At 40.2% G+C, this 14,644-nt stretch overlaps 1 protein-coding gene and 1 non-coding gene across 28 annotated transcripts in view; one reads left to right on the forward strand and one right to left on the reverse strand.

Annotated features, from left to right (window-relative positions):
• The window catches only part of FHIT (fragile histidine triad diadenosine triphosphatase), a 1,710,176-nt gene that overhangs the window by 1,191,705 nt on the left and 503,827 nt on the right, over positions 1-14,644 (forward strand). The gene's annotated exons all lie outside the window — the stretch shown is intronic.
• LOC138158539 (U6 spliceosomal RNA) lies at positions 5,149-5,255 on the reverse strand. The gene has a single exon (XR_011167666.1). It is a non-coding gene; the product is annotated as a U6 spliceosomal RNA (small nuclear RNA).

Below are 14,644 nucleotides of genomic sequence, written 5' to 3' on the forward strand. Positions count from 1 at the left end.
CTACTACTACTACTACCACCACTACTACCACCACTACTACTACCACTACTACTACTACCACTACTACCACCACTACTACTGTTACTACTACCATTACCACCACCACTATTACTACTACTACTACTACTACTAGTACTGTTACTATTAATACTACTACTAGCACACAAGAAACAAGAAGAAATTAAGGGGTGGAGCGATTACAAAACTAACAGGTGTTCAAAGAAAAGAAAACTTTATTGACAAAAGTAGTAATAGAACATTTATATAGTACTTTTCATTTTGCAAAGTGTTTTACATATATTAACTCATTGCATCTTTACAACATCCCTGAAGCTAGAATTGAGCTCATGTCTTCCTGACTCTAGGTCACTTAGCTGCCTTGTAGTAACTGCTTAATAAATGTTTCTTAAATTGACTTGTTTTAGTTCTGCATGGAATTAAAGGGATGGCAAAATCTCTATGGAAACCAATTTAACCCTAACATAAGGTGGTGGTGGTAGTAATAGTAGTAGTATAGAAGTAGAAGTAGTACTAGTAGTAGTAGTAGTAGTAGTAGTAGTAGTAGTAATAGCAAAAATGTCCTAACAATTTGACCTGCCCCAAGTGGGACTGGACTGCCTTGATAGAGAGTAGGTTTCCTAGTACTGCGTGTGCTCCAGTAGAAACTGTGTGATTGCTTGTCAAGGACGTCATCAAGGAGATCCCTGAAGTTTGTTCCAAATCTAAGATTCTCTGAGTCAAAGATAAAAGCAAGATATGGAATTTCTATAAGTTATTTTCTCCTTCTGCAAAGTCTCAAGTCCATGATTGAGCGTAACTGGATTACTGTCAACAATCATAAATAAAATGTTTTAGAATATGTTTATGGTCAATCTAGCTGAGGTTAGAAGAGTCCACCACCAAGGAGGCCATAGAGAATTTTATATGTACACACACACAAACACATACACACACAAACACACACACACACAAACACATACACACACACACACACACACACACGCATTTTATTTTCTTCTATTTACCAAGTACTGAAGACTATTTACTAAATAAGAGAGGCGTTTGTGGTACATCCAGCCACCAAAGTACTGCTCCTTGAATACTGAAAGAAAACAGAATGTATGAACAGATCAAAATGCAGGAAAGGGGATGGCTGCCTTCCAATCCAACACATGGCCTCAATCCAACAGGTAAAGCCCAAGGCCTTATCTTTTAACTTGATTTCTCCAAAAACCAGTCGCTTCTGTCTCTGAACAGTACCTTCCCACCTGCTTCTTAATTATGTTTCTCCCTTGCTGGCAACAGTTGAGGCATCTATTCTGGCTCAGAACATGAAAAATCCAGACCTTAGGTTCTCCCACTACTCAATGGCAATAAAATCGTTTCTTAACAAATAGTTAATGTAAAAACTGTGCAAAGTAATAAATAGACACCGAATTCCAGCTGGCACAATGACTGAATTTAGATTGAATGACAAGCTACCATACTTTCTGTTTTTCACAGGAAGAAAAGACACACACACACACACACACACACACACACACACACACACCCTGAGGCACCAAAACCATGTGTTTTTCTCTTTCTCCCTTTCAGCAACTAAATAAAATACTTATGGAAGTGAGGTGGTGCCATTTTTTTTTTTTTGAGATGTAGGTCATTGGTAATGTTTCCTTTGACTGGAAGAAAGGCGAATATAATTTACGATGGAAAGTGTCCCATCTCAGCAAAGGGAAGGAGAGAAGGAAGGGAAGGAGAGAGCATGCATCTGGTCCCTGTAACTTCTTAAGAAGCATTATTTCCACTTCAGTCACTCTTTTACTAATGAGTTTGTTTTAGTTGTGACAATTTTCTGTTTTTCTTCCTCAATTATGGGTTTCTTTTTATTGGCTTCTTCAGGAATAGGTTTGTTTCTTTTAAAAAAAATTGTCTTTTTTCCTTGATAATCCAGCTTGGGAACAAATCAATGGTATTTTCAATGTCACTCAGATGTAGTAAAATGCAGGTATTGGGTTTCTATCTGTTTGTTTTTTGACTATATAATCTTAAATTTCTTTTCCAGAATCTCATATCATTCATCATATTAGTTAAAAGAGAGATAACTTAGAATGAGAGTTCTGTTAAACCTTTTTTGTGTCAGGGACTCCTTGGGTGGTCTGGGGAATTTGATGGATACTTTTTTAGAATAATGTTTTAAATGCAGAAAATAAAGTATATAAGATTAGAAAACAAACCAATCATGTGTAATTATATGTATATTTGTAATTATATGTATATAATATGCAGATAATTATCAAATCTATATTTACAAGACAAATTCATTGACCCCAGTTTAAGAACTTCTGGTTTAGAACTAATATTTTTATGAGAAAGATGTTATTAAATTGCCATTTACAGACTTGGTAGGTTGTCATCAGAGGAAAATTCTTGGGGAATAGTGGATACAGTGGAAAGAGTGAGGAATTTGGAGTAAGAGGGCTTGGGTTCAAGAGCTGCTTTGGTCATTTGCTACCTTAGTGACATTGAACAAGTCATTTAAATTCACTGGGCCTTGGTTCCTTATCTGTAAAAAAGATAAAGTTGGGCTAAATGACCTCAGGGGTCCTTTCCATATATTGTATGATAATGCTGTCCCTTCCCCTCTCACTGCCTCAGTTCACACATCTGTAAAGTGAGAGGCCTAGAGTAGATGGAGTTCAATCTACAACTTCATCAGTAGTGAACAAAATATAGCAGATCTTATCAGACTAGAAAGGCTCCTAGTAAAAGCTTGGCAATGTACAAATATATTTGCCATCTTAAGAATAACCCAAATTGGGGCGGCTAGGTAGCACAGCGAGTAAGAGCACTGGCTCTAGTGTCGGGATGACCTGGGGGATAGAATCCAGGCTCAGACACTTAGCACCCACCCAGAAACACCTGGCCATGTAACCTTGAGCAAGTTACTTAACCCCAATTGCTTAGGGGTAGCCAGGTGGCTCAGCGAGTAAGATCACTGGCCCCAGTGTCGGGATGACCTGGGGATAGAATCTGGGCTCAGATACTTAGCACCACACCCAGAAATAACTGGCTGTGTAACCTTGAGCAAGTTACCTAACCCCAATTGCTAAAAAAAAAAAAAGAATAGCCCAAATTGGGGGGCGGCTAGGTGGCTCAGTGAATAGAGCACCAGCCCTGGAGTCAGGAGGACCTGAGTTCAAGTCCGGCCTCAGAAATATAATACAAAACTATCTGTGTGACCTTGGGCAAGTCACTTAACCCCAATTGCCCTACCTTTCCCCCTCCAAAAAACAAGAAAAAAAAGAATAGCTCAAATAAATATAGTGAAAATCATCAGCAGAGGTTGACCATTAGTCTACAATATTTGATCCATAGAAACTTAGGAAAAAAAATAATGTACCAAGACATGGAACATTTCGATCTATGTCAGTGTTGGAAGTATCTGCCTCAATTCAAATCTTGGTATTGACCGGCTGCCATATAACCCTGGCCTGTTGCTTAACCTCCCTGGGCCTCAGCTTCCTCATCTGAAAAACAAGGTTAATAATAGCATTTACCTCTCAGGGTGAATGGGAAAATTAAATGAATTCATATGTGTAAAATGCTTTGTAAATCTTAAAGTACTATATAATGCTGGTTATTATCTGGGGTATGCTGGTAAACGTTTAATGACTAACTCTCTGAAGACTCCTTACACACTTTTAAGTTTAATCTGCACCATTAATATTTTCTTCATTGTTTCCTTAAGTCTAGACAATCAACCAAACAATAAATCAAGTCCATTTGCCTATGCTCACACTTAAAATTTAACAATTGCTCCAATGGCCACTATGCACTGGTTCTAGTATACCCCTGGTTATTATTATCAATTAATTATAGCATTATTATAATTAGGTATTGAAGAGGAATAATATATTATAACTTTAGTGAACCATGGTATAATTGTGGGAAGGGGAATGTTCTAGCTATGGAGTTCAAGAACTTGGGTGAGACTCTTCTGAGAACTGCCTTAGAGACAGTTTGAATAATTCACAGTCATTTAGGCAATAACCATTTATTCAACCCTTACTTTGTTCCTGGCCCTTTGCTAAGTGGGGGCAGGGGGTGGGGTGGGGGGAGATACAAAAAGAGACAAAAGACAGTCTCTGCCCGGTTTACTGGTCACACCTCAACTTTGACCCTGGGTGTTCTTTCCTGGCCCTGACACTGATCATATTCAATGGTCTGAGTTCTAGACTGTGGTTAACATTTTCTCAAAGGATGGGGGCCCCACCTCTGATTCTTACCACTTTGAAGTAGTCACTGAATAGCCATCCCAGAAACTTAATTTCACATGTAAAATGAGATTTGGATTTAGCAACCTTTGTGGTCCCTTCCAGCCCTGGATATAGGACCTTATGAATGTTGTTTGATGAGATAATTTTAGAGCTAGGAGGAGTTTAGAGATCCTTTGTCTCTCCCTCTCTTTATTATATGTTCAGTTGAGGAAACAGACCCACAGACATTAAATGACTTGATCAAGACCACACAGTGAGTTAGTGATCATGCTTGGTTTATATCATTCAAATACACTGAGTATGTGCTTAGGCTCGAACATCTCATATTTAGTATTGATGAATTCATGTAGAGTAACCTTAGGATAGAGATGTGTGAGTTACGATACCTCTCCCATCCGTTTAGTAGGGGCAATTAGGTATCGAGAGGTGGTTTTATATGTGCGGGGACAGGGGGGTTGGGGGCAGGGTGGGAAGAGCACCAAGGGAGTAAGATATCTTCGAATGAAAATATATCTCTAATCAAAAACCCTATAAGAGGAGGGCGAAGGAATCCAATTTATCTGAATGATGTTACAGCATGGAAGTGGGCTAAGACTGAAAATTCAAGCAAGGCCATGATGATAATGGGCAAGGTGTTATCTCTCTTAAAATGCCATTTTGCTGATTAGAGAAATCTTCAAAAGTTGGGAGGGAAAGTAAGGCACTGAAACTGAATGGGGCTTTTGAGACCCACCCAGAGTACAAAGAAGACATTGTCACCAGGGATCTTAAATAATAAAAATAACCAAAAAAAAAGGGGGGGAAAGAGGTTTGAGAATAAATCGATCAATAAACATGGTTTTATTTATTTATTTTTGTTTGTTTTTATTTAAAAAATATGGAATGCTTCATGAATTTGCATGTCGTCCTTGCCCACAGGCCATGCTAATCTTTTCTATAGCATTCCAATTTTAGTCTATGTGCTGTTGAAATAAGCATAAAATGTGCTTTTATTAATAATTTACTATGTGCCAGGCACTGGGCTAAATGTGGGAGTACAGAAAAAGTAAGAAATACAATCCCTGCCTTCAAAAACAATTCACTTTCTACTAGAGGGAGAAATATGGCAGATAACTAGATATGTAGAAAATCCATTTAAAAGCCAGACTTTTCCTTGCAAGTGAAAACAAACAAACAAGTCAGTATCTCTAGTATAATGAGGTCATACATTAAACACCTCCCCGATATGGTAATACTGTTACTGCTAGCTAACATATGTGTATCATACATGTATATGTGTGTATATATGCACATGTGTATGTATGTGTGTGTATATAGCTAGATTTATATCAGTATAAGTTTTGTAAAGTTCTTTATATTTGCTCATTTGGTCACTACAACAACCCTGGGAGATGAGTTATTTTTATGCCCATTTTATAGGTTAAGAAATTGAGACTGAGAAACATTAAATGATTTGCCCAGGTTAACACCACTATTAAGTGTCTGAGACAAGTGTCCATCTCAGGTCTACCTGACCCCAAGTCTAGGCCTCTGTCATTGCGCTTTACCTTGGAACAGAGTTATTGTTCTCTATGCCAATGGAGGCTTTATTGAAGAAGAACATATTTTAAAAGTTACAGTCATATGAGAATTGTTTTTGAATTTTCCTCGAGGTTTTGAAACTTGGCCACTTAAGAGGCCACAATGATGACCAAAACTCACTCACTGATTTCATCCAGCGAAAGTGCTGAGCTCATGGAAACTGAGAGACTAGAAAACAGAAATGTGTGATCTCTTAAGAAAACAGTAACCCAGTTACAAAAGGAAGGAAATGCTGGAAGTATGGTAAGCCTTGAAGCAAGAACTGACTGACTGACTGAGGTTCTCTGAGACCAAGTGGCACAGTGTGGTTCTGGGAGTCTTAGGCAACCCAGACATAAGGAATGACCCTCCACTCTTCCCTCTCTCTTAAGCTTCCCTCCCCAACACCGATCAGTTTCTGGGTCTTGTCATTTTCATCCCCTCAAGGTCTCTCCTGTGTGTCCCCTTCTCTCCACTCCCACAGACACAGAGACCTGGCTCTGATCCTCCTTACCTCTCACCTGGACCACTGGACTATCCTTCTAATAGATCTCTCAACAGTCTGTCTTCTCTCCAATCCAGCTTTCACACAGTCACTGAAATAATTTTCCTAGAGCATGTCTGATCATGATCCTATGAAACTCCTCTGCTCAGAGGGTTTCATTGACTTTCTATTGCTTCTAGGATAAAATACAAATTCCTCGTCTTGGCATTCCCCCCATTTTTCGTTTTATTGGTATCTCGTTTTATATTACTTTCATGTATAGATAGATATACATATATATATGTATATATCCTAAGCATATTCCTTCTGCCCCTCCTTTTCATATCAAGCCATCCATTGTTAAAAGGTAATAATAATAATAAAAAGATAAGAAAGAATCATTTAAACAAAACCAACATATTACCTCAGTCCAGCAGTGTATGCAATGTTCTGCACCTGTAATCCACCACCTCTGCAGAGAAGGAAGGGAATTGGATCTTCTCATCTCTTCTTTGGGAAGAGCACCATGTCACTTAAAGCCCTTCAGAGTCTGGCTTCATCCTGCCTTTCCAGGCTTATTACTCATTACTCACCTTTAAATACTTTGTTCCAGTCCAATTGACCAACTTGGTATTCCCTAGACTCTGCACTCCACCTCCATTCCCCACACCTTAACTCTCAACCTCCCACCCTTGAGACCAAAGGTTGAACTGATTTACTCAGGGTCACAAAGCCAATGTGTGCTAGAAGCAAGACTTGACCCCAGGTCTTCTGGACTCCAAGACCATCCCTCTAGCCCTCATATCACACTGCTTCTCTTCTTTCAAAGAATCATTCATTGGTTATTGATTAAGGAGTATTCACTGTGACAATTGCAGAGAATTTTCATAACTCCCCTTTCCTCTCCTCTCCTCTCCTCTCCTTTCCCTTCTTTTCCTTCCTTCCTTCCTTCCTTCCTTCCTTCCTTCCTTCCTTCCTTCCTTCCTTCCTTCCTTCCCTTCCTTGTGATTTTTTTTAATGTAAGGTACTCCTTTATATGAAAATCACCTCAAACCACATGGAATGACAGTTTATAGTATTACAGAGTATCCTAAGGAGCTAAGAGGAGTAGTGACTTGCCCAAGGTCACACAGCCAGTATATATCAGAGGCAATAGTTGAACTAAGTCTTCTTTACTCTATTCAGTTCAGTCTCCTGCTTCTCCTCATGTTGTAGCCTGGCTAAAATCGGAGCTCCATTCTCTTCTGCTGAGCCTGAACTGTCTCTTAGACATAAATGGTGTCCATGGCCATCCTTAGTTACGAGAAGCCAGGGCGTGATGGTTTTCCAGGTGGCACTTGTTGAATGCGTGGTATTGTGAAACAGAAAGGATGTTGATGACACAAAGACTTGGCTGACAACTAATCGCGTCAGAAGTTTGAGAACACTTCCAGGTGTGGGGTGGATTGTGGCGAAGTTATTTTAATCATTTGCAGGAACCATTTATAGTCCTGTCATCTTCCCTGTCATGAAGATGATCATTTAATTACATGATAACATGATTTGCTATTTGGATATCAGAGCTAGAAATGTACAGCAGAGGGATCAAAATGGAAAGCAGATTCTCCAAAGATTCTGGGTGCTAATTAGTGGAGTCGGTGCAGCTGTGCACCAGGTACCCAGCTGTCCTGAGGAAGCCCTCAGTGTCCATTTTTGAAGCTCCAGATGAAGCAGGTTTTTTCTGGTCTCTGTATCAGAGGCTAGCTTCAAGTATATCTGAAAGGGACAGAGCCAAGCAAGTGGTAGATGGTGCAGAATAGGAAATCATCCCATTACCTTTCCATTCTTCCATGTCACAGGCACAGAGATCCAGTTTGAGGTTCCTTTGTTTCCATCTTCTACCCTCTCTACATTTAGGATATAGCTGGGTTCTCCCAGAAGTAGAATAACAATGTCTCAGAATTGGCCCCAGTGTACACATATATCATATGTACAGATACATGTGCATAAATGTGCATATATAAGGAATATAGATATGTAATATAGATTTATGAATAGCTATATGTATAGAAATTTATATACATAATATGTGTGCATAATGTAATTATATATAGGTTTATATATAGACATAATATATTATACTATTATATTTGTATATTTTATATATAATAATATATTCTGCACCTGTCTCAGAACAGCATAGGGACATTAGAGCTGGCAGATGCATGAGTCCAATTGAAATCAACAATCATTTGTTAAATGCCAACATGAAGCAGATATACACAAAAGGGAAAATGGTAAACTATAGATTTAAAGTTGAAAGGTACCTCTAAGGTCTTCTAGTTCAAATCCCACTCCCCAACCATTTTTATAGATGAAAGTGAGGCAGAAAGAAGTTAAGTGAATTGCCCATGGTCACACAGTTAGTAAGTGTCTGAGGAAGGATTTACACAGGTCTTTCCAACTCCTAAGTCCAGCCCACCACACCATGAAACTCTGGAAGGGCAGGGAAGAGCTGTTGAAATTCCCTGTAGGATCACTACCTGAGGCTCTCAGAAAGTAGCCTAGTATAGTCATTGGATTTGTAGTCCGAGAACCAGAGTTATGGTACTTACTAGCTATGTGACTTTGGATAAATTATCATAATCTAAACCTCAGTTTTCTCAACTGTTAAACGAGGGGGTTAGACTGAATGCATCTGAGGTCCTTTTCTGCTCCTCAATCCCTTAGGAAAGGGCTTCTTTTTTCTAAGGTTAGGCATTAGCTGTTATTTAGGGTACTTAGAATCTGTGATTTATATTCTCTGACTCTTCTCTAATAGGTCTGGTGCCCCACCTCTGCCCTGGGGCTCTGGGACCACAGCTCTTCAGGGTATCATGTCATCCCTACCTTCTCCGCTGGAGACTGTGCTTTTCATTCCGCCAGATTCACAGGACCACCCGAAGGGGGCAGCATTTTCTTTACTTCCCATGGCAATTCCTGGAGTATTCTATCATGAAATCCAAAAGCATCATTGTGGACAAAAATACAAAAAAATGAAGGAGTGCTTGCCCCCAGGGAGCTTATATTCTATCACCACTATTCTTGAATAATCTTTACTTCTTCAAGACCAATGGAATGGTCAGAGCCTCTCCTGATTCTGGTAGTGATCATCTACCAAGCTCCTTCCTCCTGCCCCGTCTCTCTCTGTGACTTTATTACTTGCCTCCAAGTCTTCCTTTCCCCACATCTTAGCCGTCACACTCAGAGCTGTCCCCTCTTCATGTGAAAACCTCTCGAATCGCCTCACCACACACTTGCATAATCTTATTCTTCACCTGCTTTCACCCACATGTCATCACGGTCCTGCCTCAGATCTGACCATCTCCTGGGACGTCATCACTTTCAAGTAACTGACAGTGCCCTCGCTAACCCCATTCTCCCACTTGTCCACTTCCCACACCTCCTCACTCATAGAGTTGCTGTTTACTGGGTCTTTGACCTCTCTCTATTCCTATCTCAGAAACCAACTGTGTCATTCTCTCTCACCCTCTCTCTGTTTCCTCATCTGTAAAATGAAGTGGTTAGACCCTTCAGTGCTAACTCTCTGATTCTCTTTCAGGGTATACACAGTGTAAGGAGGGGACAGCATGCAAACCACTCTGATTCTGTTTCCCCAAATGTAGTATCATATAGATAGGGAGCTAGGAGAGAGCTTAGGAAGGACTTATTCCAACACTATTATTTTACAGATGAGGAAACACCGGGAAGTCCTGAGCAGTTAAAGAGACTCTGAAGATGGAAGCAGAAAAGGTCTGAGATCTTTGGAAAGACAACTCCAGAGATCCAGGGGATGGGCAGGACTTCTGTGTGAAGACAGATGAAGCTTAAAGGAGATGATTTTAGGAAGTAGTGTTTGGCACATGGCTACTATTGTCTCCTAAGAGAGTTACCCTGGGAGGCTCCAGGAGCTAGAAATCTAAATGGGTTTTTGTCATTCTATCTGCCTCATATTCATTATCCTGGAGGTCTGAGGTAATTCTGAACCAGGCTTTTAATATTCCAGGTAAGCATTTCGCCAAAGCCCTGAGGGTTTGCTGCCAGCAGGTATTAATGACTGTCAGTTACTTGGTTGTGATGACTGAATAATGTTGGAATCTCAGACCTAGAGATTGCTGGAAGGGAGCAGCCTGATCATTTTCCTAAGTCAGGAAGCTGAGACCCAGAATGGGTAAGTGACCTATCCAAAGCCACACAGCTACCAAGTGATGAAGTTGGGAGCTGAGGCCAGATTTTCTGATTCATGCTCTTTTTTCACTCTACCCTATCTGGCATGCCCAGGAGTAAAAAGCAGGATGGCACAGTGCTTGTGGTGTCAAAGGACCCGGGCCTAACTCTTACCCCTGACAGTTATTCCATGTGACATTAGACAAGTCTCCTACCCTCTCTGGGAGTCAGTTTTCTCATCCAATGGGTTGGAGTAGATGGTCTCCAAGGAGTCCTCCAGTTCCACATCTGTGATCCTCGATTCAAAGATAACAAAAAGCAGAATTCTCCACAGTTCTAGTTTTATGAATCATGTCTGCTTATTTCAAGGATAATGCACCATTTTAATGCTAGGACCTTCCCCCTAAGACATTACATCTTCCCACAAGGTAAATATCTGGCTGGGACCGAGTTGTTTGCATGTTGTGCCCCCTTACACTGTGTATACCGTGCACTGACTCAGGCGTAATGACTAGCACAGAGCAAGGTCTTAAGAAGTGATTGTTGATTGATTTGTGATTTCATTAATGTGTCTGCCTCCTGCCCCTATGCAGAATCATCCTTTTCTGTGATATAATAGATAGACTTTAATTGTTACTCTGGGTAAAACATTCATTACCTTGTGGCCAATCTGGTGACTATATAGTCTATATAAATTAGTCATAACATCAAAAGATCAGAGATCCAAAGCCAAAACGAACTCCAGAGGTCATCTAGTCCTGTCTACTAATTTTACAGTTAAAGAAACTGAGGCCCACACATGTCCTCAAGTTGGAACTGGAAGGGACCTCAGAGGCCATCTAGTTAAGTTTCTTCATTTTACAGATGAAGAAACTGAGGCTCAGGGAAGTTTTGACTGGCCCACAGTAACACAGTTATTAAATGTCGATGGTGGGGTATGAGTCAAGCTCATCTGGCTCTAGCATCCAAACTTTTTCTACTGTCCCATAATGCCTCTGGGTCCTGGGACATTGGACATAAGATCTTCCTGAAGAAACTCTTAAAGTTTTTGAATTTGAGGAAAAGACCCTCCTTAGAGAGAGAAAGATTTCATTCTACATTAGAGGGTGGAATACTTAATCAGATCACAGGTCCTAGATGCATTGATCAATGATCATATTTAACAAAATTAACATTTTTGACAAGTTTCAGGAAGGATTTAGAAAAGTTCATGCATAGAATCATTTAAATAGTCAGTCAACCAATCAGGTACCTAGCATTTAGTAGGCTCCTACTCCGTGTCAGACTCTGGACTATGTATCAGTATCGGATAGGTTATTCTTTCCAAAAAAATGTGGAAAGAGGTTAGGAATATTTTGGATGTGTCCCTCATCTTCTGAGGTCAGCACCTTGGCATATCATAGGATGGGTTTCCCGCCGTCCGCTTAGTTACTAACTACTGATTTGGACAGAGTATTGGCACCACCCAGTTTGGGTTTTTTTTCATCTTCTTATAATTTTCTGTTCCTTGGCTTAGTTGTTATAGACATTTCATTCAGAGATTGAGCAAGTACAGGGCAGCAGGCATGTTGTCAATAAATAAAATCATCATTGAATAACAGTATATTCACAAGGGGTTATTACAGAAAAATGGCATATCAAGCTCATTTGCCTAAAGTGCCTCCTCTCACTTTCCTTTCTGGGGACTAAATGTGAATTAGATGGCATTTTGATCAGATCAGATGAACCCAGACAGCACATATTACTTCTAACAAGATGAAGTTCTCACTTTAAAACATGCAGATCATTTTCTAAGAGATTATAATGGAGTTGCTTGGCAGTCTTTTCTCAGTGGAACTTAGGGTTGGATCATTTGCAACATGTGTCTAAGAATTGAGCCGACTGAAGATTTTGTTTGGTTTTGGTTTTGGACCAGGCTTGGGATTTTTGGTGGAGGGAAGACCCCTTCCACTGAGTGTAGGTCTGTACCTTTTCTATGACTTTCAGTCCTAGAATGTTGCCAGGAACCCTGAGGGTTAAGTTGACTTGCCCAGGGTTGCTCATTCAGTATGTATCAAGGGTGTGACACAAATATAGGTCTTATTTACTCCGAGGCCAGGGCTCACTCTCTATCCACTGCCTTTAGTGGAGTGGTAAATTTAAAGTCTTTGATGGGGCAGGGCCAGGGGCCAGGATTTTATTTATGGACATGATTTCAAAACAGACACCTAGTGGAACAATAAATAAACCATATGCTGTCAGAATGGCATGAAGACCCATAAACATCAAACAAAAATGCCCGTACACTTCACATAGGCCTAGTGTGTCTCATCAGTGGCTGCATAAATCCATTGGAAGAAAACCAAACTCTCTTGATAGAACCCAGAACTCGGAGAAATGTAACAGTCAACAGGTGTACAACTGTATTCTTCCTGGGGTATTCTACAATAGGACACATACCTGAAGCAAGGCAAGTAATGAAATACTCACCAGTTGATAAGATGTACAAAGAGCCACTTAACCTGGGGAAGACAATGTGAGAGTTGGTATCTCCTTTCTTGGTTCAAGTAAGAAGCTGGAAAAGTGGACCTTTTCCGGGTAGATCTCATAGAAGAAGGTGACTTTGGTGGGCCATGATTCCAGTCAGATTGTTTGTCTGGGTTGCTGGTTTAATACATTAGCCCTCTCCTTTTTGCACCCTGGAGGAGATGCCTTCTCCAATCTCTTTAATGAATCCATCCACGCTGCATTTGTCCATCTATGAAGCAGCATTTCTACATCATCTCCTCAAGCCTGTGTTTACTGAGGAGATGAGGTTTCTTACCAAAAGATAATTCAGAGGCTGTTGTTAAGACAATGGCTTTGACTTTAGAATGAGCTTATGTCTTTAAGGAGAGTTTCAGCAAATGAGTCAGCCATATGTTAAATCAAATTTAACATCCATTATGAAACACTGAATCATACTTTATATCTCTGTAATGATAACAAATGATCGTCGATCTCATGTTCTCATTTGCACTGCTACTCATCAATCTTGCTAATACTGCAAAGATTTATTAAATGAATAGGCTCCCAACTCTAACTGATAATATTAATAGCTCCTTTTTGTACTTTCCCCCGCTATCGTCTCTTTCTGTGCTTGCCTAAGTGGGTTTTAATGCGGGCTTTAAAAGTAATATTCTTCATACTGAAGTGATAATGAACAGAAAACTAGTAAATTAGTAATAGAATTATTTTAATGAAACTGTGCAATTATGCTGCTACATGACAAGGTGTGTCTCAGTAGGCTGGCTACAGAGTCTACCCAGCTCATGGAGCTGGAGAAAGTGGGTTGGCTTTAGAGGGAAAGAATCTGCATTTAAATATGGGCTCTGCCACGTGTTACCTGGGAAATTGGAGAGAAGTTGCTTTCCCTCCTCCGTCTTCCTTGTTTGTAAAATGATGGGGTTGGATTATATCTTCCAACTGTAAACCTACCAGCCTAGTGGAGAGAGAGAGAGAGAGAGAGAGAGAGAGAGAGAGAAAGAAAGAGGGAGAGAGAAGGGGGGGGGGAGAGCAAACAAAAAACTCACTATGTATTGGAAGCTAGGATAGTATTTATAGAGCTCATCACTAGTACTTTATAATCAGAATCAGAATGGATAACGTAAGCCAGTGCTGTGCTTGGAGACAGAATCATCTCTCACCCTCCCCAGTTTTGTGACCATGGGCAACCTACTTAAACCACTTTGAACCTCACTCTCCTAGTCTATAAAATGGAGATGATCATACTTGTAGTACCTGCCTCTCTGAGTTGTTTCAAAGGAGCCAGTTTAGGCTTGATGCTAAGGAAAACAAACATACTTCTTAATAATTCATAAATTCCTAACTGTTCCAAAGTAGCACAGTGGATAGAGTGTTGGGCCTGGAGTCAGGAAGACTCATCTTTCTGAGTTCAAATCTGACCTTAGACACTTACTAACTATGTGACCCCGGGGAAATCATTTAATCTTGTTGCCTCAGTTTCCTCATCTGTAAAATGAGCTGGAGAAGAAATGGCAGACCCCTCCAGTGGAATAAAATGGGCTGCATCTTGAGGTTGGGCAGCCCTCCACTCACTTTGGAGGACTTGAAGCAGGATGCTCCCTCATTGATATATTTTGATGGCAATTCTTTGCAT

Source organism: Petaurus breviceps, unplaced genomic scaffold (genome assembly GCF_028583685.1).
Source record: "Petaurus breviceps papuanus isolate PSGF00001 unplaced genomic scaffold, PetGlider_PUasm1.0 174, whole genome shotgun sequence".
Classification (NCBI taxonomy): Eukaryota; Metazoa; Chordata; class Mammalia; order Diprotodontia; family Petauridae; genus Petaurus; species Petaurus breviceps.